At 41.0% G+C, this 7,689-nt stretch overlaps 1 pseudogene; it reads left to right on the top strand.

Annotated features, from left to right (window-relative positions):
• The first annotated feature begins 230 nt into the window (after window positions 1–230).
• Window positions 231–781, top strand: LOC138071485 (chromobox protein homolog 3 pseudogene; annotated as a pseudogene).
• Window positions 782–7,689: the final 6,908 nt, after the last annotated feature.

Below are 7,689 nucleotides of genomic sequence, written 5' to 3'. Positions count from 1 at the left end.
CACAACTACACTGAAATGTATGTATTGTTATTCCAATTATTGTTATGGAAACTGAATCTCAGACAGGTTACAGGAGTATTTTTCAGATCATTTTAAAAATCAAATATACGCCCTCCCCCTCAGATGTGAATGGAGCTTGAGGCATGCAGGGCCGGAGGAGACTCTGCAGACCTGGGACCCAGGGCAACTCAGTGGCTGTGACTAATAGCTCTTCAAGTCTGCAACAAAAAATGGCCTTCAATAAAACTACATTGCAAAAAATGTGAAAGAAACAAAATGGAAAGAGTAAAATAGTTGAAGAGACAGAACCTGAAGAATTTGTAGTAGAAAAAGTACTGGACCACCGTGTAGTGAATGGGAAGGTGGAGTATTTCCTGAAGTGGAAGGAATTTACAGATGCAGACAATACTTGGGAACCTGAAGAAAATTTATATTGTCCAGAGTTAATGGAAGTATTTCTTAATTGTCAAAAAGCTGGTAAAGAAAAAGATGAAACAGAAAGAAAATCTTTGTCTGACAGTGAATCTGATGATAGCTAATCAAAGAAGGAAAGAGATGCTGCTGATAAACCAAGAGGTTTTGCCAGAGGTCTTGATGCAGAACAAATAACTGGTGCCACAGACAGCAGTGGAGAATTACTGTTTCTCATGAAACAGAAAGATTCTGATGAGGCCGGCTTGGTGCTGCCAAAGAGGCAAACATGAAGTGTCCTCAAATTGTAATTGCTTTTTATGAAGAGAGACTAACTTGGTATTCTTGTCCAGAAGATGAGGCTCAATAATCGTTTGCACTGTTTCTTATATATATTTATATATGTATATAAAATGTAGTTCGTGGTTTTTTGATTTATTAGTGTGAATAAATAACTACATTCTAAGGAAAATCAAGTTTGATATGTTCGTTTTGAAGTAGTACTGGGCGAGTTACATTGGTTTTTTTTTTTTTTTTTCCATCTGTAGCACTGGTTAATTAGAATAAATAAAAGCTTTCTGTCGTTGCTTCCTTCAGCAGAAAAGAATTTGACACCAGGGTACATTATTTTCTCAGCATTAGAGTAAGAAATCCCTTCAACTTAAATTGAATACTTAAGACTTAAACTTTCAAATTAAATAATTTTGTAATTAATTAGACAAATTAAGCAATTTAAATTGGGTTATTTTTTAAAGATCCCTATCAGAATCTGCATCCATATCTGCATAAATGCAGTTTTATATGCAGAAACCCTGGAAGGAAAATTTTTAGCACTAATAACAACCTCCCAACCAAATGAAAAAAATAGAAAAATCCTGGTATGTTTTAATTAGTGAAGCAAAACTTAGTTAAATGGACACTTGATGGTTCCTTTTGGTGAACCATTATTTTACAAGAAATTAAAGTCCCTGTGCTATATTTAGGAAAGGTTGTGATATATGGGATGTCTCAGATTTATTCACGGAAACCTAATCAGATAATTTTAAGATATTGGCAATTTGTGATCTACAGGAATAAATGAGTGAACAAACTTTTCTAATCTATGCTTGACCTGCATGTTTTCTCAGACTTTACCCCAACCTATTCCTTACACGAAGGCTCAATTTTCTCAGTATTTTGGGTTACTAGTTCAGCAAAAGCCAAGAAAAACAATAACTTTGTAGTAATCAGAATGTTATTCAGCTGTATGTTGTTTACTTTATTGTAAATACTGGTGAACAGTGGTCAAGAAATAGTTTTATATTCCTTTTAAAAAATAATCAAATATGCTTCATGCAAAAGTGAAGATTTCTAACAGCTAGTGATGCTGAGAAGGAAGTCCAAAAGGGAGGGGATATAAATATATATTTATATATATATATATATGATTCATTTTGCTGTACAGTAGAAACTAACACAGCATTGTAAAGCAACTATACTCAAATGAAGACCTCTTCCATTACTCCCCAATAGTTTTCTCTTTGTAGCCCCATGGGATTTTGCTCCCCATTTCCTTGGAGGATGTGGACCTTGAACAAACTTCTGATACCAGCCTTTGCATCTTCCCTAGAGCAGTGGCTGCAGGGGCCTCCAACACCACATAGCTCAGTATAAAGTAGTCTCTGGTTTTGTCACTTCGCATTTTAAGAATGCTTCTGGAAAGCTGTAAGTTACCATAGTAGGCAAACATGAATGAATCGACCATATCCTCATACATCCTATAAAAGAACTTGGGCACTTGAATCTGTTCTGAGTTCCTCCCAGAGAAACCACATTATCTTCTTCAAGCAGGCTTTGCTGTGCTTAGTTGCCCAGCTGTGTCAGACTCTTTGTGACCGACCAGGTCACAAAGGTTGTCTGTAGCCCACCAGGCTCCTCTGTCCACAGGGATTCTCCAGGTAAGAATACTGGAGTGGGTTGCCATGCCCTTCTCCAGGGGAAGTTCCCAACCCAGGGATCAAACCCAGGTCTTCTGCATTGCAGGCAAATTCTTTACCACCTGAGCCACCAGGGAAGTCCTTTCCTTAAGCATATTATGTTTAATTACAACCTCGTTGTAGACTTTACAAACTTTGCTAGCCAGGTTGATATTCAGCAAGCTATATAATCCTGCGTGCTGCTCATCACTCCCAATTATCCAACTAGACCTATGAATACTTCCCTTCAGTTCAGTTCAGTCGCTCAGTCGTGTCCAACTCTTTGTGACCCCATGAATCACAGCACGCCAGGCCTCTCTGTCCATCAGCAACTCTCGGAGTTCATTCAAACTCACGTCCATCGAGTCAGCGATGCCATCCAGCCTGTGATGCCATCAGCCGTCTCATCCTCTGTCGTCCCCTTCTCCTCCTGTCCCCAATCCCTCCCAGCATCAGGGTCTTTTCCAATGAATCAATTCTTTGCATGAGGTGGCCAAAGTACTGGAGTTTCAGCTTTAGCATCAGTCCTTCCAATGAACACCCAGGACTGATCTCCTTTAGGATGGACTGGTTGGATCTCTTTGCAGTCCAAGGGACTCTCAAGAGTCTTCTCCAACACCACAGTTCAAAAGCATCAATTCTTTGGCACTCAGCTTTCTTCACAGTTCAACTCTCACATCCATACATGACCACTGGAAAAACCATAGCCTTGACTAGACGGACCTTTGTTAGTAAAGTAATATCTCTGCTTTTCAATATGCTGTCTGGGTTGGTCATAACTTTCCTTCCAAGGAGTAAGTGTCTTTTAATTTCATGGCTGCAATCACCATCTGCAGTGATTTTGGAGCCCCCCAAAATAAAGTCTGACACTGTTTCCACTGTTTCCCCATCTATTTCCCATGGAGTGATGGGACCGGATGTCATGATCTTAGTTTTCTGAATGTTGAACTTTAAGACAACTTTTTCACTCTCCTCTTTTATTTTCATCAAGAGGCTTTTCAGTTCTTCACTTTCTGTCATAAGAGTGGTATCATCTGCATATCTGAGGTTATTGATATTTCTCTCAGCAATTTTGATTCCAGCTTGTGCTTCTTCCAGTCCAGCATTTCTCATGATGTACTCTGCATAGAAGTTAAATAAGCTGGGTGACAATATACAGCCTTGACATACTCCTTTTCCTATTTGGAACCAGTTTGTTGTTCCATGTCCAGTTCTAACTGTTGCTTCCTGACCTGCATACAGGTTTCTCAAGAGGCAGGTCAGGTGGTCTGGTATTCCCATCTCGTTCAGAATTTTCCACAGTTTCTTGTGACCCACACAGTCAAAGGCTTTGGCATAGTCAATAAAGCAGAAATTGATGTTTTTCTGGAACTCTCTTGCTTTTTCCATGATCCAGCAGATGTTGGCAATTTGACCTCTGGTTCCTCTGCCTTTTCAAAAACCAGCTTGAACATCTGGAAGTTCATGGTTCATGTACTGCTGAAGCCTGGCTTGGAGAATTTTGAGCATTACTTTACTAGCGTGTGAAATGAGTGCAATTGTGTGGTAGTTTGAGCATTCTTTGGCATTGCCTTTCTTTGGGATTGGAATGAAAACTGACCTTTTCCAGTCCTGTGGCCACTGCTGAGATTTCTCAATTTGCTGGCATATTGAGTGCAGCACTTTCACAGCATCATCTTTCAGGATTTGAAACAGCTCAACTGGAATTCCATCATCTCCACTATCTTTGTTCATAGTGATGCTTTCTAAAGCCCACTTGACTTCACATTCTAGGATGTCTGGCTCTAGGTGAGTGATCACACCATCGTGATTATCTTGGTCATGAAGCTGTTTTTTCTACAGTACTTCTGTGTATTCTTACCACCTCTACTTAATATCTTCTGCTTCTGTTATGTCCATACCATTTCTGTCCTTTATCGAGCCCATCTTTGCATGAAATGTTCCCTTGGTATCTCTAATTTTCTTGAAGAGATCTCTAGTCTTTCCCATTCTGTTGTTTTCCTCTATTTCTTTGCATTGATCACTGAGGAAGGCTTTCTTATCTCTTCTTGCTATTCTTTGGAACTCTGCATTCAAATGCTTATATCTTTCCTTTTCTCCTTTGCTTTTCGCTTCTCTTCTTTTCACAGCTATTTGTAAGGCCTCCTCAGACAGCCATTTTGCTTTTTTGCATATCTTTTCCATGGGGATGGTCTTGATCCCTGTCTCCTGTACAATGTCATGAACCTACATCCATAGTTCATCAGGCACTCTATAAGATCTAGGCCCTTAAATCTATTTCTCACTTCCACTCTATAATCATAAGAGATTTGATTTAGGTCAGACCTGAATGGTCTAGTGGTTTTCCCCACTTTCTTCAATTTAAGTCTGAATTTGGCAATAAGGAGTTCATGATCTGAGCCACAGTCAGCTCCTGGTCTTGTTTTTGCTGACTGTATAGAGCTTCTCCATCTTTGGCTGCAAAGAATATAATCAATTTTGGTGTTGACCATCTGGTGATGTTCATGTGTAGAGGTCTCGGCACAGGAGCAGCCAAGAGGAGCTACCCCATGTCCAAGGTCAGGGGCGGTGGCTGAGAGGAGCTACCCCTCATCCAAGGCAAGGAGTAGCAGCTGTGCTTTGCTGGAGCAGTCGTGAAGAGATACCACACGTCCAAGGTAAGAGAAACCCAAGTAAGACAGTATGTGTTGTGAGAGGGTAGACTCCCTGAAACCATAATCACAGAAAACTAGCCAATCTGATCACATGGACCATGGCCTTGTCTAACTCAATGAAACTAAGCCATGCCGGGTGGGGCCACCCAAGATGGGAGGGTCATGGTGGAGAGGTCTGACAGAATGTGGTCCACTGGAGAAAGGAATGGCAAACCACTTCAGTATTCTTGCCTTGAGAACCCCATGAACAGTATGAAAAGGCAAAATGATAGGATACTGAAAGGGGAACTCTGCAGGTCAGTAGGTGCCCAATATGCTACTGGAGATCAGTGGAGAAATAACTCCAGAAAGAATGAAGGGATGGAGTCAAAGCAAAAACAATACCCAGTTGTGGATGTGACTAGTGATAGAAGCAAAGTCCGATGCTGTAAAAAGCAATATTGCATAGGAACCTGGAATGTCAGGTCCATGAATCAAGGAAAATTGGAAGTGGTCAAATAGGATATGGCAAGAGTGAATGTCGACATTCTAGGAGTCAGCGAACTAAAATGGAGTGGAATGGGTGAATTTAACTCAGATGACCATTATATCTACTACTGTGGGCATGAATCCCTTAGAAGAAATGGAGTAGCCATCATGGTCAACAAAATAGTCTGAAGTGCAGTACCTGGATGCAGTCTCAAAAACGACAGAATGATCTCTGTTCATTTCCAAGGCAAACCATTCAATATCACGGTAATCCAAGCCTATGCCCCAACCAGTAACGCTGAAGAAGCTGAAGTTGAACGGTTCTATAAAGACCTACAAGACCTTACTTCCCTTAGATGTTACCAATTGAGATCCCCACTCTGGGCCCTTACTTTTATGGAAACTTGCTGGGGCCTCCACTTGTCCTAATTGCATAACAGTGCTGTGCAGCCACTCTTTGGGTAGCAAGAGCAAAGTGGACATAGCAGGGATTTTGGAGTCAGACATACCTGAATTTTAAGACCAAGTTGACTTGTTTAATATCTGTGGATAGTTGGGCAAGTTCACCTAATCTTTCTGAACCACAGTTTCCTCATATAGAGAATGGAGACAATAAAACCGACCTCAGAGTGTTGCAAAAATTAAATGAGGTGATGAACGTAAAGTATTCAGAATGGTACATGGCACCTAGATCCTTAGGGAAACTTGAACTCTTATTTGTTCAAAGTTTCGAGAATCACAAACTACACATTTTAATGAACATCATTATAATTTTTCCCTGAAGTTCCTTAAAACCCTTGGATGGATATTGCCTGGTCTCATTCCTCTTGACTGATCTACATTGATATAGTTTGTAAATTAGGATCAGAATATCTTGTGCACTTAACATATTCTAATCTGGTACATCTATGTGATCTGATTCAAAATCCAATATATGGGGGAAAGGAGAAGGAAAGCAGCAAAAGGGAAAGTAAAAAACACATTTTCTTGACTGTGGTAGATATGTTTCCAAAGCTTGCTGTTACGTTTTCTCCCATCCCACATGCCCTTTTGCAGTGTGGTCTTTCCATTCCTCCCATTGACGGGTGAATTTTGACTAGCCTGGTGATCTGTCTTGACCAATAGAATATGGTGGATGTGATGGTTGCATCTTGAGTGATCTTCAGTTTCTGTCTTCTTGGAACCCAGCCATCATACTGTGAGAAAGCCCTCAAAGGCTCGTAGAGAGGCTGACATGAAGAAAAACCAAGGCCCTCAACCAACAACCTCACCTGAGCTCCCAGCCAGGAGCAAGCACGAATTGCCAGCCTTGTGAAGAAAGTAATTTTGGAACCTCCAGCCATTCCAGAGGCCCAGCCAATACCTCTTGAAGTAGAACCATCGATCAATCCACACAAGAAATAACAAATGGATGTTGTTTTAAGTTCTGATGTTTTAGAGTTGTTTGTTATACAGCAATAAAGCATCTGACACGGAAACATTTAGTAATCATATTGTGTCCTTGTACTTTGTTTGCTGTGCTGTGCTTAGTTGCTCAGTCATGTGCAACTCTTTACGACCCCATGGACTGTAGCCTGCCAGGCTCTTCTGTCCATGGGGGTTCTCCAGGCAAGAATACTGGAGTGGGTTGCCATTTCTTTCTCCAGGGGATCTTCCCTACACAGGTCAGTGTGAAGAACATATATCTAGTTTGTAATTGTGTTTTGGATTGCTGTTGTTGTTGTTTAGTCACCAAATCATGTTTGACTCTTTGCTACCTCATGGACTGTAGCCTGGCAGGCTCCTCTGTCCACGGGAATTCTCCAGGCAAGAATACTGGAGTGGGTTGCTACTTCCTTCTCCGGGGGATCTTCCCTACACAGGGATCAAACCCACATCTATTGCACTGGCAGGTGGATTCTTTACCACTGAGCCACTTGGGAAGCCCTTTGGGATCGTTCATCATTGATAAAAAAAAAAATCTTCCTGCTAAAAGAGGTGGGAATCACTGAGTTCCCTGTGAGACATTCACGTAGAGGGACAGAGACCTTCTGGAGGACAGTGTATGTCTTTTTGGGCCACGACTTTGGATGCTGCAATTGATTTTCCTTATCTTTGCATCAAAATGTTATTTCTTGTTCTGTTTTGGGTACAGACAGGAATCTGAGGCCTATCAAAGAAGCATACGTACAAAAATCCTAATATAAATGGCATGTGTGAAG

The sequence above is a fragment of the Capricornis sumatraensis genome, chromosome X (genome assembly GCF_032405125.1).
Source record: "Capricornis sumatraensis isolate serow.1 chromosome X, serow.2, whole genome shotgun sequence".
In the NCBI taxonomy this organism is placed as follows: domain Eukaryota; kingdom Metazoa; phylum Chordata; class Mammalia; order Artiodactyla; family Bovidae; genus Capricornis; species Capricornis sumatraensis.
Note: the sequence above shows the minus strand (reverse complement) of the source record. Positions and strands in the feature narration are given on the sequence as shown.